The sequence below is a fragment of the Nyctereutes procyonoides genome, unplaced genomic scaffold (genome assembly GCF_905146905.1).
Source record: "Nyctereutes procyonoides isolate TBG_1078 unplaced genomic scaffold, NYPRO_anot_genome, whole genome shotgun sequence".
Classification (NCBI taxonomy): Eukaryota; Metazoa; Chordata; class Mammalia; order Carnivora; family Canidae; genus Nyctereutes; species Nyctereutes procyonoides.
In genome coordinates this window covers 20,701,991-20,729,313 of record NW_026575048.1, presented here as the reverse complement: position 1 = coordinate 20,729,313, position 27,323 = coordinate 20,701,991, and the positions used below count along the sequence as shown (strand labels likewise).

At 44.9% G+C, this 27,323-nt stretch overlaps 1 protein-coding gene across 1 annotated transcript in view; it reads right to left on the bottom strand.

The window, feature by feature from the left end:
• DPYSL5 (dihydropyrimidinase like 5) overlaps positions 1-23,422 on the bottom strand; it is a 96,821-nt gene extending 73,399 nt beyond the window's left edge. Inside the window, exon 1 of the mRNA XM_055326911.1 lies at positions 23,279-23,422. The gene's annotated coding sequence lies outside the window, so the exon portion shown is untranslated. The remainder of the gene's footprint in view (positions 1-23,278) is intronic.
• Positions 23,423-27,323: the final 3,901 nt, after the last annotated feature.

Sequence of the window (27,323 nt, the reverse complement as noted above, 5' to 3'; positions counted from 1 at the left end):
ATAAGCATGTCCAAGCCCTTTGAAATGTACATTGAAAAGGGTGGTGTTTATTGTTTGTAAATGGCACCCCAACAAAGCTGACTTAAAAACAAATAAAAAACAAATAAAAGGGGTACCTGGCTGGCTCAGTCCATAGAGCATGCGACTTGATCTTGGGGTTGTGAGTTCAAGCCCACATAGTGCATAGAGATTACTTATCAACTCCCCCCAAAACTAAAACACATTTAAAAGAGAATTGCTAGGGCAGCCCCAGTGGCCCAGCAGTTTAGCGTCACCTTCAGCCTAGGGCGTGATAGAGACCCCAGATCAAGTCCCACGTTGGGGTCCCTGTGTGGAGCCTGCTTCTCCCTCTGCTTATGTCTCTGCCTCTCTCTCTCTCTCTTTCTGTCTCTCATGAATAAATAAGTAAAATCTTTAACAAAAAAAGAGAGAGAGAGAGAGGAGATCAGAAAAAAAAGAGATAGAACTTAATAGGAATTACATTTAGTGCTAAGCTTCCTGGCAGTCCAAACAGAAGAGAAGATGATTTGGGAAGGAAAAACTTTCTATTGCTGGATAAAAGGGAGGCTCTGATTTACCCAGTAGGAAAAGCTTTCTGAATCCCAAATAATTCACTGCTCTCCTCCCTCCAACTGAACATTTAAGAGAAAGTATTGGTCAGAATGTTTTAGAGAAAGCAGATAATTCTAGAAGGAATTCATTGGACTACTTTTTAAGGAGTAAGAAACATGATGGATATATTTGACTGCAGTTTTGCAGAAGGTGCAGAAATGCTTTCCAGGGCAGCCCTGGTGGCGCAGCGGTTTAGCACCGCCTGCAGCCCAGGGTGTGATCCTGGGGACCGGGGATCGAGTCCCACGTCGGGCTCCCTGCATGGAGCCTGCTTCTCTCTCTGCCTGTGTCTCTGCCTCTCTCTCTCTCTGTGTGTCTCTCACGAATAAATAAATAAATAAAGTCTTTAAAAAAAAGGAATAACAAAATTTAAAAAAAATGCTTTCCAATGGCCATATTTCATATAGAGCAAGTATCAACAAAAGGTTAAGGAAATACCACTAAATTTTTACTTAGTGATGACATTTCTATGGAGTGCTAAAATAATATAGTCCAATTATCAGTTTATATACAGTGTTCTAATCTATACTATAAAGAGAATGCAAATATGTCTTGTCTGTCCTTTAAGTGGTAATGGTAAAAAACAGGTGTCTAAACATTATTCCTCTAGAGGCACCTGGATAGCTCAGTTGGAAGAATGTGCACCTCTTGATCTCGGGGTTGTGAGTTTGAATTCCATGATAAGTATAGAGGTTACTTAAAAATAAAACCTTAAAAAATAAAAAATAAAAAATAAAACCCTTAAAAAATATATTGCTCCTCTAGTGGGGCCACTGCAACTCTAGCCATCACCTAAGCCAAATTCATGCTCCTTGATTTCCTCTTCCCTCAGTTTAGTGTTCCAAAATTGAGGAAAATGTGACAGGTGACTTTAGGACATAAACAGCACTGATTCATGAGCTCTCTTTTTATACTTCTGATTACATCAAGGAAAACATCTCAGTGGGTGGGTGTGCATCAGCTAATACCTAGCACTTGTGAATTTCCTTTCCTTTCTTTTTTTTTAACAAAGGGAAGAGCAAAGTCTAGTTTGCTACGGGAATTTAATAACATTGGCTTTCATTGTATTTCTTTTTCTAGCTATTTACGGCAAATGTTCCCATTTATGGTGTTAATACAATGTTTCACTTAACATTTAAGCAAATGTGTGAGCTATTTAAAGAAAAATATTAAGCATCAGCTCACAAATGGCATAATGAAAAATGGAAGGAAGATATATGCACATGACTCAGGGGAGGAGACAACCAGTGTTCACCAAACTTTTCCTGTGAAAGGCCAGAAAGTAAATGTTTTAGGCTTTGTGGGCTACGTTCAGGGTATGCCCACCATGTGCTAGAGCTGAGCTGTCAGATGAGGTAGCCATTAGCCCTGTGTGGCTACTGAGCACTTGAAACATAGCTAGTGGGGGATCCCTGGTGGCTCAGCAGTTTGGTGCCTGACTTTGGCCCAGGGTGTGATTCTGGAGTCCCGGAATCAAGTCCCACATCAGGCTCCCTGCATGGAGCCTGCTTCTCCCTCTGCCTGTGTCTCTGCCTCTTGCACTCTCTGTGTCTCTCATGAATAAATAAATAAAATCTTAAAAAAGAAAGAAAGAAAGAAAGCTAGTATGACTAAGGAACTAAAATTTTAATTTATTTTTATTTTATTTATTTTTAAGTGGGTAAGGCACTACACAGTGCAGCTCCAGCCCATCATTAAGAAAGTGTATATTCCATTCTAGGCTTAAAAGATAAATATCAATGGAAAGATAACTTCCCCTTCAACCTTCTTTTGACTTTCTCTGCCCCTACCAGTTCATCAAGAGTTGCCAATAAATTACATTTTGATGGCAAGTCATTGTCATTATAATCAGAAATAAAGCAGGGGTGACTTTTCTGACCATGATTATTAAACAGTATTTTCAATTTCCTTAAAAAATGGAATAAGAAAATTAAATCCTCAGGATAAAAACATGGAGGAAAAAGAGACAAATTGTGTTATGGTGGTATACCTACAAAACCTAAAAAAATTGGAAAGGTAACAAATAATAAGATAAATGTAATAAAATTTGTAATTTTTTTTCTACACTAGCAACCAGTTAGAAATAGCAACAGAAAAAAATGTTGTGTTCACAATAGTAAAAAACACTGTGAAACACTTAAGCATAAAAAGTAAAACACTGGGCAGCCAGGGTGGCTCAGCGGTTTAGCACCACCATTGGCTCAAGGTGTGATCCTGGAGACCCGGGATCGAGTCCCACATAGGGCTCCTTGCAGGGAGCTGGGTTCTCCCTCTGCCTATGTCTCTGCCTCTCTGTGTGTCTCTCGTGAATAAATAAATAAGATCTTAAAAAAAAAAAAAGAGTAAAACACTAAGAAGGGTTCAGAAAAGGCAAATCTAAATATAAAGTATTTTCTCTATTTTGATAGATTTGCTTAGCAGCTGCTCAGAACTGGGGGTGGGAATGCAAGTGACTGCAATGGGCTTGAGTTTTCTTTTTGGGGTGATGGAAATTTTCTAAAATTAAATTGCATGATTAAATTGCACAACTCTAAATAAACCATTGATCAGTGAATTGTGTAAAGTGTGTAAATTTACTGTATGTAAATTACTCCTCAATACAGCCACACACACACACACACACACACACACACACAGTTAAGGAAGGCACAGATTCTTCTAGAGCTACTCAAAGTACATAAAATGGGATCTAAACAAATGAAACAAATATATTCCTAGATGGGAAAATCTAATATAAAATTCTTCCAAAATTAATATATAAATGTAATACAATTCTTATTAGAGTTCTTAATGCATTTATTTTGAAATAGATGATAATGGAATTGAGAAGAGTCAAGAAGATTATGAAAAGGAATACTATAGGTTATGGAAAGGACTGTCCTAGGAATATTAAAAGGTGCTATATGCAATTACTATAATTAAATCTATGGTGTCAGCATATGACTAGACAAATAGATGAAAGGAGCAGAATAAGGTGCTTGGTAGCAGATTTCAATTAAATCTAACAAAAGTGATACTTCAATTCAGTGGAGATGAAATGATTCACTTAATAGATGGGGCTGACATCACTGGCGATTTGTCTGGAGGAAAATTAAGTCAGCTCCCTACCTTACAACATATATTCAAATCCATAATCCATCTGGAATTTACTTAAATGTAAAACATAAAGCAATAAAAATATTAGAAGCAAGCCCAGGAAACAGTGTGTACAATTTAGGAATGGGGGAGCCCTTTTAACTCAATCTGGAAATGCAGAAGCTATAAAAGAAGAGTCACTTTTCTGTCTTTATACACATCAAAAATTTTGGTAAAGTAAATGGTATCATAGAAATAGAAAAAGTTAATAGACAATAAATATCCTGAGAAAACATATGCAGTGCATAAGACAGCTATGAACTCCTATAAATTGATGGGAAAAATACAACCAAGAAAAAGATGGGCTCAGGATATCACTAAGTGTTATACAGAAGAGCAAGTCGAAAGGACATCTATGAAAAGATGTCCAAACTCTCCAGTGATCAAGAAGATGCAAATGAAAGTCATAATGAGGTGTCATTCCACATCCATCAAACTGGCAACAATTCCAGGGTGACATGTGACCTTTGGCAGGACTGGGGGTGTGGGAATAGTTGTGAGGGTGTTGCTAATGAATACATGAATTATCCAATGCTAAAAAAAAAAATTATCCAATGCTTTTAGAGAACAGTCTGAGAAGTTCTCTATTAAAATTTTAAAAAGCTCTCTGACTTGGCAATTCCACTCCCAGGACTCTATGCATAGGAATAGAAGCAAGAGAAAGAAGGAGATGGGTATAGAGACCCACAGCAGCAATGTGGGTAGGACAAAATGCCACCAAAATCCTGCAAACAAACCGAATGCCCATCAATAGGGAATGGTACTATCTAAAGGAAAACTGTTCCTCTACCCCCAACACTTCCAATGCTGACCACCAGGAGTTAGTGCAGACCCCCTCGGCTGGGGCTCAGTCCCACAAAACCGCTCTCACTGCAGATGCCAGTCACAAGGACCACGTTGTCACCTGTAATTCTGACGACCTGACTATAAATCAGAGGTTCCTGTGAACCCCTCCTCAAGTCTGATAATTTGTTAGAACAGTTCACAAAGCTCAGGGAAACTATTTATTACTACTGGAGACAAGTCAGGAACATCCAAATGGAAGAGATGCATGGGGGCCGGTAAGGACAGGGGACAAGAAGCTTCCATACCCTCCCCAGGTGCACCACCCTCCCAGCACTTTGCTGCGTTCACCAACGTGCAAGCTCTTCTAACACCTCTCTTTGGGGTTTTTATGGAGATTCCATTACGGAGACATGATTGATTCAATAACTGCCCATTGGTGATTAACTCAAATCTCCAGTCCTTTTCTATCCCAGGAGGAGGGATCGGGGATGGGGGCTCAAGTTCCAACCCTCTTATCACCTGGCTGGTTCCCAAGGCAATCAGCATCTCATTAGCATAACTCAGGTTTGGGGAAGGGGGCTTATAATGAAACAAGATGCCCCTCTTACCCCTGTCACTCAGGAAATTACAAGGGTTTTAGGAGCTCTATGCCAGGAACTGGGGATGAAGACCGAATACAGATTTCTTATTATATCACAATATTGCATTATCCATGCCATAGAATATCATGCAATTCTTTAAAAATCAGATCTATCTGCCTTAAAGCTTCTCCCAGGGGTGAGGTGCTTGGGTGGCTCAGTTGATTAAGCATTCAACTCCTGGTTTTGGCTCTTGGTTTCTGCTCAGGTCATGATCTCAGGGCTGTAGGATTGAGCCCCTGAACCCTGAGTGGGCACAGTGGGGCTCTGTGCCCAGTGCAGAGTCTGCTTTTCCCTCTCCCTCCCCTTCTGTCCTTCCCCCTGCTGGAGCTCACCCTTGCCCAGCGAGCTCTCAAATAAATAAATAAATAAATAAATAAATAAATAAACAAACAAACAAATAAATAAAAATAAATAAATAAATTTTAAAACCTTCTTCCAGGGGTGCCTGGTGGGCTCCGTCAGTAAAGCATGTGACTCTTGATCTTGGAGTTGTAAATTCAAGCTCCATGTTGGGTGGAGAGATTACTTAAAAATATAATCCTTACCAAAAAAACCAATAATACTTCTCTTAAGTTGCACTGATAAGAAAGACAGGTTGTAGAGAATATGTTTTACCAAAATGGTACTCCAATACACTTTTCCATGTCATCCACACACAGACATAATAGGATCCTATTCTGATAAAACGTATAAGGACAGAAAATATCCTTCTATCTTATTTATACACAATAATGTGTAGGAAGCAAAATATGGGTGAAAACACGCCTGTTTGTTTATACCGATTACCAGAGCGTGAGGAGGTGGCATTTAGTTGAAGAGGAGTGGGAAAGAGAGGGGAAAGTCTCTTTAACAAGAATTAGAAAGAGAAAAATGCAAAACAGGATGGATGAAGGGATGTGTGTGTGATGAAGATGGTCACCAAAATGTGAACGGTGGCTGTCTCCAGGAAGGGAGATTTCAGGTGACTTTTACTTTATTTCATTTACACTTAAATATTGTTTAAATTTTTCACAGTGAATATGTATTATTTATAAAGCCAGGGGAGGGGAAAGCAAGAACATCATTGTCACTGGAGCAAAACCTATCTGACCTTTAAGGCCAAGTCAAAGTCATTGATCCTCTGTCCCGTTGCCCTGCATTCTACAAAATGTGCTTTGTTTCTAATCCTAGAAGCCACACTGCAAGGCTTCAGGGACAAGAGGGCTCAGATAGGCTAGGCAGCTTGCCTGGCATCACACAGAGGATCAGCCAGTCTGTAAGGCAAGATCAGCACCCAGACTTAACTCCCATTCTCTTTCCTGCCTCTGCACTGTACTCTCACGATATGGGCTGTACTGGTCACAGGGTATTTACCTTCAGTCTGGCCAACCCTATGTGTCTGCCCCCCACCCCTGCCCCAGCTGTCCCTCACTGTCCTTGACTGCTGGAGGGGAGAGAACAGGGCATCACAGATGTATCTCCATGTGAACTACTGGACCCCTACCGGACACAGCCTTGTCAATGTTCACTACTGCTTAAGAGTCGAAAAACACAAACAGGGAAGCCCTGAGCTATGTTTTCTAGGCTCTTGAGGTTCTCTTCCCCCATAGAGTCTTTTGCATGGGTCACACTACTCATTACTTTAAATTCTTTTTTTCTGGGGTGCCTGGGTGCCTCAGTGGTTTAGCGTCTGCCTTTGGCTCAGGTCGTGATCCCCAGTCCTGCATCCCGCATTGGGCTCCCCACAGGGAGCCTGCTTCTCCATCTGCCTCTTTCTCTGTGTCTCTCATGAATAAATAAATAAAATCTTTAAATAAATTCTTTTTCTCTTTTTTAAGTAGGCTTCACGCTTGACATGGGGCTTGAACTCACGACTCTGAGATCAAGAGTTGCATTCTCTGCCAACTGAGCCAGCTAGGCACCCCTACCTTAAATTCTTTTCTTTTTAAAAAAGATTTTATTTATTTATTCATGAGAGAGAGGGAGAGAGAGAGGCAGAGACATAGGCCGAGAGAGAAGCAGGCTCCATGCAGGAGGCCTGATGTGGGACTCGATCCCGGGACTCTGGGATTATGCCCTGAGTCAAAGGCATATGCTCAACTGCTAAGCCACCCAGGCGTCCCCTTACCTTAAATTCTTATACAAGAAAATACATGGATTACTCCAAGCTCACCAAACTTAAAAGGAAAAACACAAACCTATATACACAACTTAGCTGAGAACAAAGGATTCTACAACTGGGAGGAAAGAGGGCATTTTCTGTGCTATTTATTGGCTATTTGGAGCATGAAGGAAGGATGTGCACAAAAGGTCCATCGAAGAAAGGAGAAACGAGACATTTTTAACACAACCTTAAGAGAAGAAAAAGCATGCATTTCTACACACGATTTTCTTAAACACAAGCACACCAAGCATAATATATTTTCAAACTTGTCATTGCATTGTCATTGGTTTTCATTAGGAAGGAAGAATCGCCGAGGGTGGTCTGGAGGCCCAGGGAACGGTCAGTCTGTGTAAACTCAGGCAGATAAAGACAGGGCCTCATTTTCCACTCTCTGGGCCTCCTCTTTGTCACTCCCCTGAGCACACAGACCCCCCAGAGGGGAAGAGCCCGGAAGGGACAGAAGTGCGGGGTGGGGGGGTAGGGATGGGCTCAGTTGCTCCTGACAACCTTCAGTCTGCCCCTCCCCCTGCTGCCCAAACCTCCTCCCTCTGACACCAGCCAGGCACATCCCCTCTACCTCCTAGGCCCCATCCTGCAGCTTCACACCTAACCTTGTGCCTGAAAGTTCTCTTCCCCAAATCCTGCCCTAACACCTTATAAGAAAAGGCCTTTGATGTATCCTATGGCCTGATCATTCTCTCAGCCTGAGGGCGACATTAGCTATATTCTGACTGTCACTCAGACAGATCCACAATTTGCAAGGCCTGGCCTCCTTCCACCCTCTTCTTCCCACAGTACTTAGCATGCCCCTGGCTAGGGGCAGAGGCACAGGCAATGTTAATCATCTTCCCCTTTAAGCATCTACTCAAATAATTCAACTTTTGGATTTTTATCTGCTCTAGACAGAAAGAGCTAGATGCTGCCAGAATTACTTAGGCCTGCTCTTTCAGATCAGGGCCCAAAGAGTGTGGCATGAATGAGCCTGGGAACTCTCTGGAGCACTTTCTGGAGCACGTTGGTGGGGGTAAACATTTTAACAGCATGTAATTTCCAAAATTATTTTTTTTGTTGTTTTTTGTTAAAGATTTTATTTATTTATTCATGAGAGACAGAGAGAGAAGCAGAGACACAGGCAGAGGGAGAGGCAGGCTCCATGCAGGGAGCTCGATGTGGGACTTGATCTCGGATCTCCAGGATCACACCCTGGAACGAAGGCAGGTGCCAAACTGCTGAGCCACCCAGGCTGCCCCAATTTCCAAAATTCTTGATAGCTTCATGTCAACACACAAAAAAAGGGTATATTGTGAATTAGAGTGTAGACACCACATTCATTCTTTTAAGATTTAAAAATGAGAACAGTCACTAAAGACTATACATGATTCCATTCATATGAAACATCTGGAACAGACAAGCCTGTAGAAAGTGGGTTAGTGGTTGTCAGGAGCTGGGGGTAGAGTGGTGGGGGGAGGCAGTAGGGGAGTGACTGCTGATGGGCAAGGGGTTTCTTCCTGGGGTGATGAAAATGTTCTAAGATTAGAGCATAGTGATAGGTATACAACTCTGTGAATACACAAAAACCACCCCGTATCCTTTCCAGGGGTGAACTTTATGGTATGTAAGTAACACCTCAATAAAGCTGTCAATTAGGCTTCAAAGATTTCCTACAAGCATCAGGGTGCTTCAGGCTAAGACCACAGGGCAAGCTTCAAGAAGCAGTAATAGGGAAAAATGGAAATCCCAGGCTGGTCTGCAAGTCAAGAATCAGGTTCCCAGGAGGGCATTTAGAATACAGGGATCAAGACATGTTCCCCCTGCTTCTGGTCAGCAGCTGAAACTGAACTAGTGTAAACCAAGGAAGGTACCAAAGGCACAGAAGCCAGTTTCTGGAGGCCGATCTGTAGCCTGTGTCAGAGCTGTACCACACGGCGTAAAGGGGGATGTGGCTTTCCAGAGCTGAGCACCAAAGGCATGGAATAGGCCAAGGGCAATGCAGGTGGCTGGCTTGATGTGAGAATAAAGGGACTCTCAGGTGACATGCGGGAACCTGCCTCAAGCTCCCTCAGATTGTTAACAGAGTTCATTTCCTTCTGGTCATAGGCTTTCAGCTGAAGGCCACTCTCTGCTCTGAGAGGGCACCCAATTTCTTGCCAAGTAGGTTTCCCCAACATAGCCCCTTACTTCATCAGGTGAACAAGGAGAGTCTCCACAGCAAGTATGCTAGCAAGACAGCATCTTGTATCACATAGTTGTGGGAATGACATCATCACCTTTGCCATCTTTTATTGGTTAAACGCAAGTCACAGGAAAGGATTACACAAAGGTATGAGCCCCAGGAGTTGGGGATCCTGGCAAGGGATACAGGAAGAGTCTGTCTTCACGGTCCTTACAGAGAGAACATGCCCATGAGTAAGCAGAATGTTAAGCAGAATGGAACTAATTCTACAAGATGACTTGGGGGTTTCTTAACCTGTCACCTGAAACCAAAGAGGGCAAAAATCACCAGACACTTTCTCTGTCCTGGTAACAGCTCACTGGAAGCTAAACTGTCCTGGAGGTTGCTCCCTTTATGAAATGATAAAATGCTTGTAGAAAGTTCTTCACTCTCATGTCCTATGACGCCACCTGGCCCAGTGCAGTTCAACAGCACCTGTCCCATAAAGGAAGGGACGGCAGAATGAGCCCTTGCACACATTATGGTGGGGGGTTCGTGAGGCCGAGTTAGTGCTTCTTCATCTTCTGTATCCTAAGATTTACACCAAATTTTCCTGAATAAAAATATTAGAAATTCTACTTGTTAATTACAGGAATGGGTCATCTTCACTTCTGGTCCCAGCACCTTTCTTTTTTTTTTTTTTTTTACCTTTCTTTTTTTGAATGGGTTACACATTCTGTCTCTTCAGTGGCTCGAAACCCCTATTCTGCGTGCTTGTGTCTTATTTTGGGGGGTCCTCCAAGTGGGGGCCCATTTGAGAACAGAAGCCATGGGCATGGTGCCAAGAATTAAACCCTTCTCAAGTTTTCTTGAGTCCCTAACAGGGTGAGCCAGAGCCAGTGAGAGCTGCCAAATTACTGTTATTATTGTTGGTGAGTGAGTAAAATGTATACATGACAAATATTTAAGTCATATAAATAGTCTTCTCTAGAGATCAGCACCTCATAGGTTTTGCTGTATTTCTTTGCATGGACAGTCTTATGTATATTTAAGCATATGTTTATCTATTTTGTATTGCACAAAAAAGCACGCCTTAAAGATTGCTCTGCCTTTCTTTCCATTGCGATATAAATTGGAAGTTGTTATACATCCGCCTTATTTTTTAATGGCTGCATAATATTTCTTGGTCAAGATGTATCAGAATGGGATGCCTGGGTGGCTCAGCAGTTGAGCGTCTGCCTTTGGCTAAGGGCATGATCCCAGCCTCCAGATGGAGGCTCTCTGCGAGGAGTCTGCTTCTCCCTTTGTCTGTGTCTCTGCCTCTCTCTCTGTGTCTCTCATGAATAAATAAAATCTTTAGAAAAAAAAGATGTATCAGAATGTACTGAACTAGCTCTCGAATGATGGGAATTTAGGTTTGGTCTAATTTTTTGCTAGTTTAAATAATGCTGCAATAATGGCCATTTGTATTTTTCATTGTGCACAGACGCTTGCAGATCTTTAGGATAAATTCGTAGAGGTGGTATTGCTGTGTGAAAGGATGTGTGCAGTTTTAATTTTGATAGGTAGTGGCCAACTGCAGTCTGCAGGTTTCTACTGGTAAGACACGTGACACTCCCAGCAGAGACACAGCATGGCTGTCACAGAACATCAAAGTGGTGGGATAACATCTAGTCTACATTTCCTCATCGTACAGAGGGAACGAAACCATTTTGACCGAATCTCTTATGTGATCTCTATTACCTCTGCACCAGCGATCATATTGTCCAGGCCATTCATTTGACAATCATATACCTTTGAGCATATTTTTACATATCTTTACATATCTCAAAGCACCTAACTTAGCACCTAGAGAACACCATTAGCTCTGCTTACTGAGTGCTTACCATGCACCCACCAGGCTCCATGCATGTATGCCACTAGTCTCCTCACAAACATTCTTTTAAATCACAAGAAAATCGAGGCTTGGAGAGATTGACTTTGCCCGAGGTCTCTTACCCCTAGAAAGTAGCAGAGTCAGAATTCAAATCCACCTCTCTCCCATGAGCAAGCTCTCTAGGAAATTGCTCTGTGCCTTACAGGCACTCAGGAAATATGGGATGTTCAAGCTTATTTCTAATAACACCTCGGTGCAATAACCAGTTATTGCATGGTTAGTAAACCTCTCACTTGCCAGGCTGCTCCAACATTCATCCTGGCAACTTGCATTCTATTCCCAAATATTTAGAACTTAACTAACTACTGAGTGTTCCTGATAACTTTGTGATCCCTCCACAATTTGGAGACCATTTCATGTCTTTCAAATGGCCAACTTTGGGTGCTACTTGCTATTAAGAAATAGTACAGTTTTACAGAATTGATAAAAATTGACTTTACTTGGGGTCCTCTGCCTTCCAAACTATTACTGCAGTCCTGTTTTTAATGACCAATCATCTCAGACCATTTTATGCCTACATTTACACAAATTCTTTGATGACCACCTTGCTAAGACTCATTAGAAAACCACAGGGAACTTTGTGAAGTTGGTCCGTAAGTCAAGGAATTAACATATATTTATGCATTTGACTTTATGTGGAAACTATCAGCTATTATGATTAAAATTGTATTATGATAAAATTGTACACCAAAAACTCATTTTAAGGGAATCTCAATTCTCAAAAACATATTACCAGCTGGGTGGTAAAATCATGTATGTGATTTCACAAAGATGTGAATAGTGTTTAAAATAATTGAAAAGAGGGGCACCTGGGTAGCTCAGTTGGTTGGGTGTTTGCTTTCGGCTCAGGTCATGATCCCGGGTCCTGGGACGGAGCCTCGTGTAGGACTCCCGGCTCAGCGGGGAGCTTAGTTCTCTCTCTCCCCAACCCTCTACTTGTGCTCTCTCTTGCTATCTCTCTCAAATAAATACAATCTTAAAAAAAAAAAAAAAGAATTGGACGCAATCTAAGTATTCATCTATGAGTAAATGTTTAAATATAACAGTGTACCTTCTAATGGAATGGTAGGTAGCCATTTAAAAGTTTACGTTTCTAAAAAATAAAATAAAATAAAATAAAAGTTTATGTTTCTAAATTAGGTAAGGACATAAAAATCTTTTTTTAATGTCAAATGAGAAAACAGAATATGAAATAATATGCATGTTGCAGTTACAGCTCTGTAAAAATTATGTGAGCATTATGGACAAAGGCTTGATGGAACAAGCAATCATTACATTAGCTGTATCAGTGAAACAGTCTGTAGGTGCTTTGTAATTGATTAAATATTGGAATATTATACATTTTATTTTATTAAAGATTTTACTTATTTATTTACTTGACACACAGAAAGAGAGAGCACAAGCAGAGGGAGTGGCAGGTAGAGGGACAGGGAAAAGCAGGCTCCCCACTGAGCAGAAAGCCCAATGTGGGGACTCCATCCCAGGACCCTGGGATCATGACCTGAGCCAAAGACAGACACCTAACTGACTGAGCCACCCAGGCGCCCTGGAATATTATACATTTTAGTTGTACAAATTAAGTCCTACATTATATCTAAGTGCTTTTAGGGATACAGAGTCCAAGCAGTAAACCCAGGTTTTAAAGAAATGATAAATCTTATCTCGATCACTTGCTTGTATGAGGACTTTTACAAACATGGCAGACCACGTGACAGGAAAAAAGTCTTTCTTAGGAAGAACTGGGGCTCTGAATGGGTACCCTTTATAGAAAAACCTGCAGAGTTAGGAATTCATGTTCTGTGGGTGGCCCAGGTTTCATTGCCATCGTCCTGTCATCATCACATCTACACTGCTGCCCTTGATCTACAAGGGCCATGTTTTCTGCTGCCATCTCACTGCCAACAATGAAGACCAGCAGTGAGATGCGTTTGCCTTATATGCACAATCTGAAGGCTACTGCTCTATCTTTGTGCCTCATCTATCCTGGTTTTCAGTAGTTGCAGAGGCTTTTTTCCATTATAATCCAGTTGTAAAAATCATGTCCATTTTAAATCTTTTTAGAAACCTGCAGAAAAAAAAAGGGATCTATGCTATAATTCTAATTCCCAAATAACAAGTCTGAACTCTGTGATTCCAAGCTGCCACATTTTAAGGGATTTTTTAAGCCACCGAAATTACACAATTTAAAATTGCTATTTGACTTGATATAAGAAATGCAAAATAGTTATCAGAAGAAAAAATACTTGTTAATCTTGTTCAAGGCTGATAAGACATCTCCGGAATGATCTTTGGACCCATTTTGCAATTATAATCTGAATCTCATCTTTTCCTTAAGGAACAGGAATAAGGAAATTGCTGTAGCAAGACTAAGGCTGAACCACAACCATTAGCTTAAAAAGGTGCACTTGAGCTACTGTGGAATGAGACACAGCTTCAAGTTCTATTTTTTGCTGAAGAATAAGAATTGGAAACCAAACTCTGATCAAGCCACGACATTATGCCAGCCTCTCGGGTTTCTAAAAATAGTTTAATCACAGCAGTGCATCCCTCAAAGTGTTTTTAAAAAAAACCTTTTAAAAAATGTTTTAAAATCACCATTAATCTTGCTATTTGGCACAGTCTACTAAAAAATAACATATGCAAACCCTTGACCCAGCAATTCTACTCCTAAGGATATACCCAACAGAAACACACATATGTTTACGAACAAAATATGTACTAGAATATTCACAATAGCACTATTCATGATAACCCCAAACTGGAAACCACCCAAATACCCATTAACAATATAATGGGAAGGGGTGCCTGGGTGGCTTAGCCAGTTAAGCGGCTGCCTTTGGCTCAGGTAATTTTCTCGGGGTCCTGGGATTAAGACCCACATTGGGCTTCCTGCTCTGGGGGGAGTCGGCTTCTCCCTCTCCCTTCATCCTTCCCCACTGCTTGTTCTCTCTTTCCGTCTCTAATAAATAAACAAAATCTTAAAAAAAAATAGCAACATAATGGATAAATAAACATGGTACATTTATATGATGGACCAATACATAGCAATGAAAATTAGCAAATGAAATCCAAGAGCAATGAGCAAAAGAAGCCACTCATTAAACAGTATCCACCATAATGATTCCACCTGTGAAACGCTGAAAAACAGGCATGGCTTATCTATACTCTTAAGTAGCCATGATGGTGGTTAGTGACGCAGGAGGAAGAGTGACTAGAAGGGGACTTATGGGGGGTGGGGGCCTGTGAGGGGGCACCTGGGTGGGTGGTGTGTGCAACTCTTGATCTCAGGGTTGTATATTCGAGGTTCATGGTGGGTGTAGAGATTATTTTAAAAAGTGTGTGTGTGTGTGTGTGTGTGTGTGTGTGTGTGTGTGTGTGTGTGTGTGTGTGAGGTGCCTGGGTGGCTCATTCGGCAAAGCATCTGCCTTTGGCTCAGGTCATGATCTCAGGATTCTGAGATCAAGCCCCACGTCAGCCTCTCTGCTCACTGGTGAGCCTGCTTCTCCCTCTCCTCCCCATTCATGCTCTCACTATCTCTGTCTCTCTCTCTCTTAAATAAAATCTGAAACAAAAAACAAAAAAACTCTTTAAAAAAGGGGGGGAGGGATCCCTGGGTGGCGCAGCGGTTTGGCGCCTGCCTTTGGCCCAGGGCGCGATTCTGGAGACCCCGGATCGAATCCCACGTCGGGCTCCCGGTGCATGGAGCCTGCTTCTCCCTCTGCCTATGTCTCTGCCTCTTTCTCTCTCTGTGTGTGACTATCATAAAAAAATAAATAAAAATTAAAAAAAAAAACAGACCTTAAAAAAGGGGGGGAAGGGATCCCTGGGTGGCGCAGCGGTTTAGTGCCTGCCTTTGGCCCAGGGCATGATCCTGGAGACCGGGGATCGAATCCCACGTCGGGCTCCCGGTGCATGGAGCCTGCTTCTCCCTCTGCCTGTGTCTCTGCCTCTCTCTCTCTCTCTCTCTCTCTCGTGACTATCATAAATAAATAAAAATTTAAAAAAAAGGGGGGGAAGGGGAAGACTTGGGGGTACTGTTAATATATTTCTTCATCTGGTATTGATTACATGGACATGTTTAGTTTGCAAAAATTCATTAAACCATACACGTATAATTTGTATATTTTCTGTATTTCTGTTATATTTCACTGAAGAATTTAAAAATAAAAAATTTTAAAAATACACTCTCACCTACCCCACCCTCCAAAAATCACCATCTTATGCATATGTATTGCCCACACACTTGGCAATAGGGCAAGCTTAGAACAATCCAAGTAACTTCAATAAAGTCGAGCTTCACATGCATTGGAAACAGACCTTAAAAAACATTTAATGAAAAAATTGGGAGGCTGTGTTTGAATTTTATAACAGAATGAACCTATCAATCCACAAAGACAGAAATCTGGATGAAACCATAAAAATGAGAAAGGAGAGAGCTTCTCTGTCAATAGTGGGTCATGCATGCTCTGCAGAGAGACAAAGGCAAGACCAGGACCAGACAAAAGCCGGAAGAATAAAGACCCAAAGCCTGAGAAACTAGAGTGAGCCCATGGTGGATCTGAAATCAACAAAGGGGCTGCCTGTCAATGGACACGGAAATGACACGAAGATGGTGTGGCCGAGTACTGGGCACTGCTGATGTGTGGGAGACACAGGAGCTGCGGCAGTAACAGACCCAAACATTTTTGCTGAGCCAATGAAAATGGATAGGTGTTGGGGTTGGGGAGTGACAGCACTCAATGCAGAATGCAGATACTCTTCTTTTTCCCAGAGAATCTAGTCATTCATAAAACCTCAACTGCACTTGAGCCAAATGATTTTAAAATTTAAATGGGGAGCCAGAGGTCTCAATGGTTGGAAGATCCTGAAAAATATTATTGAAATCATTCAGTCATTCTTTCAATATTATTTTTTTTAAGATTTTTTATTTATTCATTTGAGACAGAGGGAGAACAACAGAGGGAGAGGAAGAAGCAGACTCCCCACTGAGCGGGAGCCCCATGCGGGGCTTGATCCCAGAACTCGGAAATCATGACCTGAGCTGAAGACAGATGCTTGCTTAACCAACTGAGCCACCCAGACAGTCTGTATTCTTTCAATATTATTGACTGCTTACTTACTCTGAGCAATATTTCATCCTGGAAGCTACATGGATGAAAAAGAGGTCTAAAAACTATTTGAAACAAGGTGAGGAGAACCATTTTGTAATGGACTAGCCCATTGCTAAATTCTTTAGTTGACTGTCAACTTTACATCCACCAGGGAAGGTTCTTACCTTGGTGTAGTGTTCCAAAGCATGGACTCTGTGTGATAGTACCTTTTTTTATGTCAACTTGGCTATGCTATCATACCTCAAACACTCACTATAGATGTTGCTGCGAAGGTATTTTGTAGATGAGGTTAACATCTACAATCAGTTGGCTTTAATTAAAGGAGCTTTTCCTTACTAATATGCGTGGGCCTCATACAATCAGTTGAAAGGCCTTAAGAGAAAAACTGAGGTTTCCCCAAGGAAGAAAAAATTCTGCTTTAAGACCTCAACAATCAGGAGTGCCTGGGTGGCTCAGTTGGTTAACTGTCTGACTCTTGATTTCAGCTCAGGTCATGATCTCAGGGTCAGGAGATCAAGCCCGTGGTGGGCTTTGTACTGACCATGGAGCATACTTAAGATTCTCTTTTTCCACCTGACCCGCCCCCCTTCTCTCTCTCTTTAAAAAAAAAAAAAAAAAAGACACCTCAACATCAGCTCCTGGCTGAGAGTTCCAGCCTGTTGGCTTACCCTATACATATTAGATTTGCTAGACTCCACAATCACATAAGCCAATCCTTATCGGTTGTTTCCCTGGAGAATCCTAACTTATACAGACTACACAGACTCCTTGGGTTTGAAACTTGGCTCTGCCATGTATCTAGCTGGGTCATTTCTATACCTCTGTTATTTCAACTGTAAACTTGGGATAATAACAGTACTTAACTCATAGGAACTAGAACAACCCCTAGCACCGAGTAAATGCTTTGAAAGTGTTTGTTAAATACGTAATTCTGTGGTGCCAAGTTCATTTCTTAGCTGAAAAACCTGAGATATTTTTATTTCCAACAAGCTGCCATCAACCAAACATGATCGCTCTTCCCCATACCAAGATCAGAACAACCTCGGAGCAGTAGCACCTCACCAGTTACAGGTGTTTAGTAGTTCTTTTAGATGGTATAGGAGCAGGTGAGATGCCAGGCCAGTTCCACACATGGTGATGATTTGGCAAAGCTGGTATCAGAGCACTTCTGGAACATTCTTAATTACAAGTTCTCAGCTGCTGACAGCAGCTGTGCTTCAAGAGACTCAGACTCAGCACAGAGCTATTCCTACTATTTGCAAGGGTGGGAGTTCATAAAGGGGGTCCTAATCATTTTTTCTGTTCCCACAGTTGATACTGCACAGCAGCCTGCCCTGGCCCCTGGCAATTAAATATTAAATGAAGAAAAGAAATTCACAAAAAAAGGGGGCACCTGGCTGGCTCAGTCAGTAGAGCATGCAACTCTTGATCTCAGGGTTGTGAACTGAGCCTGACATTGGGCACAGAGATGACTTAAAAAAGAAAATCAGAAAAAAAGAGAAAGATTAAATGGGGAATCAAAATGTTTTTGTGGGCCTATTCTGGGGGAGATTGTGACAACAGTGATAACCAACATTTGTTGAGCACTTACTAGGTGCCAGGCACTACTCTCAATACTATTTAAACATTGTATAGGTGAAAAAACTGAGTCCTCAAGAGAAAAGTAATTCACCTAAGGATAGGCAGAGTAGCAGAGTCGGGATCTGACACCTGGCTTTCTGGCTTAGGTGCAGGCTCTCCCTCCTGGGAACACTGCCTTTGAGTCTGGATTGGGAAGAGGGGGTCCAGGCAGGCACACTAGAACAAGCATCAAACTAGGCTATGACTGATAGGAGGGCACAAGGGGAGCGCCTGGGTGGCTCAGACCCTTAACCGCCTGACTTCAGCTCAGGCCATGATCTCAGGGTCCTGGGGTCTCGAGCCCTGCTTAGGGGCTCTGCACTCAGTAGGAAGTCTGCTCCTCCCTCTCCCTTTGCCCTTCCCCTCGCCCACTCCGGCTCACACTTTCTCTCTCTCTCAATAAATAAATAAAATCTTTTTTAAAAAAATGGACGATCCGAGGGCTCAGAGGATTCTACAGTGAAGTGTATTTCTTTTAAGTTAAACAAGTTTCAAAGGCTGAAATAGAAGCCATCATAAACAATATTCCTTTTTTTTATAAACAATATTCCTTCATGAATTTCTTTTGTTAGAGTATATAATGTGTCCACTTTATACAAAAATACCAAATTTCATTGAAGATTTCTACCTTACTGTTTGAACCTTTCTTTCATTTTCATATAAAAAATTTAAGGCAGGGGCACCTGGGTGGCTCAGTCAGTTGAGTGTTTGACTCTTGGTTTCTGCTCAGGTCATGACCTCAGGGTCCTGAGAGTCAGCCACTTACTGGGACTCCACTCTCAGTGGGGAGCTGACTTGAAGATTCCTTCCTTCTGCCCCTCCCCCCACTCATGCTCAAGCTCACTCTCCCTCGCTCTCCCTGAAATAAATCAATCCTTAAAAAAAAAAAAAAAAAATTTAAGGCAAAGTGATCCTGAAATTATTTCTCATTTATTCACTAGCAGTGCAATGAAATCAAATATCTTACTTATTATTCTCATTTGATTTCATATTACATCAACTTCTTCCTACAGGTTTTCACAAGGACAAAGATTTTCTGTATTGTTCTCCTACAGGATCCAGTGAACTAAGTCTTAGAGGACTTTTCTGAAATTATTTTCTTATAGCTCAGGAAATAAGAAAGGACAGGATCAGATTCTATCAGAATTTGGTTAATTTTTATACCAGCAAGATAGAGAGGATCTTAGATTTTTTAAGTAATCTCTATACCCCAAGCAGGGCTTGAATTTACCACCCTGAGATCAAGAGTCACATGTGCTACTGACTGAACCAGCCAGACACCCTGGGGTCTTAGATATTGTTTTCTAGTAATACCAACTCATCTGGCTCTGTGTAATTATCTAAATCCTAATTGACTTCAGTGATGTGTTCAGTTATGATGGCCACTGGCCTACAATTCCCTAGAGCTAATGCAGGATCATGCTGAATCCTGGATGAGAGGAGCTGTTACCAAAGAGGGAAATTTTCCAGAGAGGCATGGCTGGAGGACAGAGGTGCGTACACTAAGTCTCCAAACTTAACTTTGACCAATTGTGTACTCTTGCCTTGCTGTGTAACTGTTCCCACAGGTGGAAATACACAGTGCATTGAGCATATTGAAACTATGCTGGCTTACATCTCCATCTTGGAGAGGCTATGCCGAAAATAGCCAGGTCTTCATGGCCTGTGAGCACCTTGTATATACCTAGCTGAGGTCCTCAAGGTCAAGGAGATGAGAATTAAGAATGGCACCCCAGAATTCTGGGACTCAGCTGCCTCTCCCTTCTGGGCCCAGTCTCTCAGACATTTTCTTTTCTTTTCTTTTCTTTTTTTTTAAACATTTATTTATTCATGAGAAACACAGGGAGAGAGAGAGAGGCAGAGACACAGGCAGAGGGAGAAGCAGGTTCCATGCAGGGAGCTTGATGTGGGACTTGATCCCAGGACTCCAGGATCACACCCTGGGCCGAAGGCAGGCGCTAAACCGCTGAACTACCCAGGGATCCCCCTCTCAGACATTTTCATAGGAGATAGGAGGGGGATGCTGCTTTCTCCCCATCTTCCCTTTAGAAATGGGCTGATCATATTGGTATTCCTCATCTCTGAACTCCCCAGGAGGAAAATACTGGTTGGGATGTTCACACAGGGCTTGGTAGCATTATATCCTTAAACAAATCCATAAAATAATCCATAATAATAATAAACCATAATATAAATAATAATAAATAATAAAAAAATAATAATCCATAAACCAATAAAAGATGCCCTCCTGAAACTTTTCCCTTGGGATAATGATGTGAAAACACATTTCCTACTGAAGCTTTTTCATAAGAAAAAAACCTTCATGTCAGATTTTAGGTTTTCTAATATTGAGATTCCTGGTTTTCATCTACTCTAGAGATAGATAGGTCTATTCGCTTAGCTTAAAACATCCAGTGAACAACATTCCAGCTAATCCTTTCAGACCAGTTTTGTAAATTCTGAGAGGCACCACCTCAAAACACCATCCTTGAAAAGCAGTAAGATATAGTCTACTGCTGTTTTCCTGTGGCCGCTCAGTATACTCCAGATAGGAGGCCTTCAGGTTGGCAACTATCAAATGTTCTGGACAAGAGCCAACAGTGACATCACAGCCTTATGCATCAACCTGGTTAAGAAAGAAAATCCTGGGGTTTCACCGCTAGACAGAGCCAAAGGCTCATCAGTTAACTTAATGGCAAATAGAAGTCTCAATGATTAGTCCTATGATGCTCTCTTTTATCCTTGCTTCCTTCACTCTTGGAATAAAAATGCTTCTGCCTTGCCCTCCCTTCCCACCTTTTCATTAAATGAATGACAATTTAAAAGTATAAACCCTATGTTTAAGAGTCACCTTTAATATAAGCTAAACAATGATCAAGGGAAATCTCTAAAACAGAATTTTAGGATTGGGCAGTCCTTTCACATGTCAAGATGCTGCAGCCTGACATGAAAGATGCTTACACCGCCAGCAACACTATGAGTGCATGGAAAGCTGTGTTGAATCCTTGTTTTGTGTTTCCGTTTCTGTTCATCTGCTTTCCCATGGGCAAGCAGCCACCTCCTATCACAGAGCCATCCCCATCTTAGGTCAGCAGGCAATATGGGCAAAATATGCAAAAGGATGGACACACTGGTTTGGGTGTGGTCACTGGCAATGGGAAGCTCTGGTCCCCTGGCTGCAGGCTCTAAAAGCCAGGAGCCGCACCCTTGGCGGGTAATCAATCTCCAAAACCACTTCTCCCGATTTCACCGCAATCCCCACCAACCCTGACTGCTCCCTCTGTGAATAAACAGCAGACCTTAGACGTGGCCAGCCTCAGCAGACAAAGCCAACCGCCCGAGGGAGCTCGCCCTGCACGGAGGCAATCACCAGGTCGCCGCGGGGCCACCACGCCGTCTGGGCTGCTGGTCAACAGCAGGAGGCAGGAGGCAGGAGGCGACGGCGCGGAGGCCAAGCAGGCATCAAAGCCGGCGGCGGCGGCTTCCTGCCCGACCCACAGTCTGGGGGGACGCGCGACTCACACCAGGGAATTAATGCAGGGGTTGGTGCTCCAAGATAAACCCCCAAAGACGAGGGCACGCCCGGAGATTTCTACGGTAGCGTTTTCTGCACCAGAAAACTGCACACTTGAGTTCGGGGGAGGGGGGGCCTAGTTCGGGATCCGGAGGATACCAGTGGCGGCTATTGTTCTCCAGGTCTCTCGGGCGGGAGACGTCCCCCATCCCGCCTCCCAGCCAGCATCTGCCACTGGACCAAGCCTTTCAGCCCCGAGAAGAAAAGGGTGTGCCTGCGGCGCTGCGGATTATCGCAAAACCTGAAGCGAGTCCCCACGGGCTGTGTCAGGCCGGGAGACAAAGCTCCTGGTGGGGACAGCTCAGCCCCGTCTCGGATCCGCCATCCTGGGTCTGTCGCCTGTCCAAGGGCCACGCCCAGCTGGCCACCTGGACCGCCAGGCTCCACGTCTGGAGCTTAGGGTCTTCAGGCCCGGGACTCGCCTCCCAGCCGCCCGCGCCTCCCTTCCGCGGAGACCTCCCTCCCCCGGGAGACCTCCCTCCCCAGAGGGACCCTCCCCCTGCCCGCGCGGATCTCCTCCCCCCAGGCGTCTACCCTCCGCAGACCCCGGCGGTCTCCACCCCCCAGCATCTCTCCTCCCATCCCATCCTCATTCTTCATCAGCCCCAGACTCGCTCCGCCTCGCGCCACCTGCACCGCACTCCTTCCCTCCCTCTTCGGGCCCGCCCCCCGCCCCCTCTCTTTGCCCCTCAAACCCTGGTCTCCACTTGCCTCTCTCCCCGGAGCCGGTCCACCTGTCCCCACCCAGCTTCCCCATCTCCCCATCTTTGCTCAGACTGAGGCCTGGCGTCCGCCTCTCCCGGTCCCAGCTTCTGTCTGGCTCCGGCTCTTGCCCCTCCCCGGCCTGGGGCGTCGATGTCGGTCGCCCGCCAAGATCGCTGCTGCGGGGAGAGCTCCCGCACTGGGCTCCAGCGAAGGCACCCAGCTCGGCGCTCGCTCTGGGCCGGGCAGCCACAGGCGGCCTTTGTGGTTCGGGCAGGTGCCTCGGAGGCAGCAGGCGAATTGTCCTTAGGCACCGCCGCGTTGGCCAGACGGGTGGAACGGGCCGTCGGGTCCGGTCCAGGCTGGGCAAATCCCAACCCGGAGGCGAAATGGACGCAGGGTGCGTGCACCGGTGGTAACGGGGGGCCACGGGCAGCGACCATCTAGGGATTCGGGCAGGACGGGCCCGTAGCCAGAGAAGCCCCCGCCCAGGCTTCCAGCCATTCAGTGCACCTCGACGAGCGAGGCTGGGCGCCTACTGTGTGCCAAGAGTGAAAGCCCTTCAACCAAGCCGTCGTCTCACCCCAGTTCTTTGCAATCCCACGAGCACGCTCGAAACGCCTACTATGAGCAAGGCACTGCACGGGGCTCTGTGGGCGTACAAAGAGGACTCGATCCCGACCCCAGTTTAGCCCCGATGGCCGCCCCACTCCCAAACCACACCTCCCGCCGCGTCCCCTGAGGCCGGGTCCCTGGGTGCACCCCTATCCCTGCCCTTTTGTGCGCCTCCCAGAGCAACGGAGGCCGTGAGAAGGATGTCCCAGCCCGGGGAAAATGAGCCCACCGCCCGCCCCGCCATCACGCACTCCTCCGGGATGCTGCGGCTGCGAGGGTCCGTCGGTCGGTCCGTCTCTCCTCGGTCTCGCCGCGGCGCGGGAGCTGCGGGTGCTCAGGGCGGCGGCGGCTGCACGCGCGCTCGCTCGATCGCCGCCTTGGAGCGCGCGGCGCTGGAGTCGGAAGCCGGGAGCTGGGGAGGGGACGTGGGTGGGGGCTGGAGGCGGCCTCGGCCAATCACCGACCCGACGCCTCCTCTCCAGCGCTCCCCACCTCGCGCTAGCAGGTTAGGGGGAGGCGGGCACAGGCGGCGCCCCGCATCTTCGCCGCCGCGCGCGGCCGCCGCCTTGGGACTACAACTCCCGACAGGCCCTGCTGCAGGGCCGGGGTCCGAGAGGGGAAGGAGAGTGAGGCCCGAGAACCCGCCGACCCCCCTCGCGCCCTGCTCCGCGTGCCTTTGGGTTTCCATGGTGACCCACGGCCCTTCACAAAGCCCCGGCGCTGGGACGCGCTGATGCACGAGTCCCCTGGGAGGGCTCTGGGGCGGGTCCCGAAGACACAGCACCTCCCCTCCCCCTGCACGACCCCACCCGAGGGGCTGAAACAATGCCCCGGCCGCCTCACCCGGTGGCTGCCGGGCCTGCCCTTTGCCGCCGGCTTCCCTCCCGGACCCAGTACGACGCCTTCGAAGCGGGCGCTCGGCGAGGTCGCACGCTGGAGAGGGCGGGGTGGGCGTTAGAGAAAAATATCCTCACGTAGGTACAGTACACAGTGGACGGCCACTCAGGGCCAACTAAGCTTCGCATCTGACCCCTCCAGGGACTCGAACCCCGGGTTCATTCTCTGGGCTGCTCTGAGCTAGAGCTTCTCCATCCAGAGCTCTCAGGTCCAGCCACCTGTCCTGTTTCTGACACCTTCTTTCAGGACACAGGGAAGTGTTTGGAAATGTTTTTTGACTCAACTTACACTCACCTTTTTTTCTTCACGTTTTAAACATAATTTAACTAAATCAACAAATCTAGAAAAGGAGAGGGAGGATTATCAGGCCTTAGTACCACCTCCCTAACCCCCTCTTAAGCCTTTACTGTAATCTTTTATGTAGTTGTAATAATAGCTTAGCTGTGGTTTAGTAATTTGCCTCTTTTCACTTAATGTCACTTCAAAGCCGTTTCTATTGATTAAAATGCACCAGTGAGTTCTCACCTCCAACCCCATCCAGAGTCCCTCCCGGGAACCCCAATGGGTTACTGCAGAAGCCCTCTCCTCCCAGCTTGAGAGAAGAGGTGAAGTTGAGGGAGTTCCCAGCCACCTTGCCTGCGCAGCCACAGCCAGAGAGGTAGTTCACACCTCTCTACAAGTTATTTTCAGCCAAAATGGTGCTTTACTTCTCCGGAGGATGCCCCACTCCTCCTCTCAACAAAACCCACAGGGGCGGCAGGGTGGCAGAGCCTGCAAAGTGAGGTGTCTACGGACCACTTTCACTGCCATCCTTTGCCAAGGGCTCAGGGCCTGGAGCAGGCCAGGCTGGCATTTGGGGAGTGCCCTGCTGGATTATTCACATTGAGTCTGCTTCTCCAAGGAGGAAGGTTTACTATTCAGCCCCCTGCCCCACACATCCTGAGTTTATGAAAGGAGCCCCCAGATGAACCTACACCAAAGCATCCCTAATCCAGGGAGCCCAGGATGTGGCTGTGAAAACTTGGGGAGAGGGGCTTGTCCTCCCACTGCTTCAGTTTAGGGCACTACCCTAGGGATTCACAGGCTGGCCAGGCTCTGCAGGGACCTAGGGATTTAGGCAAAATGGATTGAGCCTCAGGGAGGTGGAGTGCAGCCGCCCTCCTTACAGGCTGTCAATAGCTGGATCCCTGGGCTACCACCTTCCTTGGAAGCTACACTTTTTGCCTCAGGGGGAGGGAGTCCTCTAGTGGAGGAAACGTTTTTTGCAACATTTAGTGGACCTCAAATTTGGACTCCCTCCTTTGCTCTTCCGGGACCTGACTTCCCTGGTAAGAGAAAGAGCAGCCTTGAGGTCATCTGTCTGCTAGGAACATTGTTGAACGTCTCATCTAAACCTGAGGCAGTAAATGTCCCCAGTACTTGCTTTTAGCTTTATTTGTTTACTTTCAATCTAGGTTATCTCTCCTGGAAAGTAGAAAGGGCATAGGTCTTGGAGTCATACGTCCCTAGGTTGAAATCATTGCTCTACTTTCTGGATAATTGACCTTAGGAAAGTTACTTATGTCATCTGAACTTTAGCTCCCTACATAACTCGAGGATCATAGCACGTTTTTTATTTTTTTATTTTTATTTTTTTAAAGATTTTATTTATTTATTCATGTGAGACAGACACACACACAGAGAGAGAGAGAGACAGGCAGAGACATAGGCAGAGGGAGAAGCAGGCCCCATTCAGGGAGCCTGACGTGGGACTCGATCCCAGGTCTTCAGGATCACGTCCTGGGCTGAAGGCAGTGCTAAACCGCTGAGCCACCCGGGCTGCCCCATAGCACATTTTTTAAAAACTGCCATGATGATTGCATAAGGAAATACATATAAAGGGCATAGCACACTGCCTGGCATATAGCACACACTCAACAAATGTAGCTATAATCATTCATTTATTCAATAACAAATGGTTATGGAATAGTGGGGGGAATATAAGAATATGACATTGCTGGGACACCTGGGTGGCTCAGTCAGTTAAGCATCCAACTCTTGATTTTGGCTCAGGTCATGATCTCAGGGTCATGAGATCGAGCTCAACCTCTTACTCTGCCCTAGGCACCAAGCCTGCTTAAGATTTTTCCTCTCCCTCTTCCTGCCCCCACCCCCCTGTACATGCTCTCTCTCTTTAAAAAAATGACAATCCCAAAAAATAAAAAATAAAAAAATGACAATCCCATTATAAATTTTTATTTATTTATGATAGTCACAGAGAGAGAGAGAGAGAGGCGCAGAGACATAGGCAGAGGGAGAAGCAGGCTCCATGCACCGGGAGCCCGATGTGGGAGTCGATCCTGGAGACCCAGGATCGCGCCCTGGGCCAAAGGCAGGCGCCAAACCGCTGCGCCACCCAGGGATCCCGGCAATCCCATTATAATAGCTACAAAAAGCAGTATGTTGTGACTTTTACTATAAGGCTCATATGACCAGCTTTGATGAAGTAAAATAGGAATTCAGATGAGAGATAAATCAGTTCTGAACAGATCATCAGGAAATGGAGGAGCTTGATTTGGATTTCACCTGGATATTGATATGCTGGATGATTCTAAGCAGAGGTCTGAGATTCCAGGATGAAGAAGTAAAAATTTGTGGTTGGGGGAGCTGGGAAGTATTTGGAAGACAGCAGAGGAACCCATCATGACTTGAAAATCAAGTCTTTGAAGACAAAGAGGATAGTAGATAGACTGGTGTTGGGGCCAGACTTCTCAAAGCTGAGGGCTATTGGCTCTTATGAGTAAATGTGTTTAGGGTTCCAAATCACCGTAACAACAAGCTTCTGAATAATGGGTAAATGAAGAGTTATCATAAGAGGGGAATGAGTGTAGGAATAGTGGGTGTTTTGGAAACACATTGGATCCTTACAACTTCACAGGGCAGATAGCACTGGTCATTTCTTACAGATGAGGAGGTCCAAACTTATAGAAGTCAAGTGACTTGCCCCAAAAGTCACCCCAATATAAGCATTATCAGGGCTCCAAAACACATCTGCCTGATACAGAGCAGAGCCCTCTTGCCCCAGCAGAGAAAGCTGACTCTCCAGTGCAGAGACTATGGTGACCATGAATGACTCTCAAGGAGTCATGTTCTTTTCTCTGCAGTTCCAACCTGTTACTTCTCGAGGTGTCCTCTGAGAAAGGGTATTCTCCAACATTCCCAAGGAGGTTTGTATTAGATTTCTTCCTCGGCCTTCTCTTTTCACCTTTTCCCCCCTCATAGGTCAATGACAACCCTAGCATGGAGAACACATTGTGAAGTCTACTTAGCCACTAAAACAATTGTGAGCCAGCAGTCAAACTTCTATATTCAGGTCAGTGCCACAGGGCAGGAACCAAAAACGAGACGGGAGATGGATAA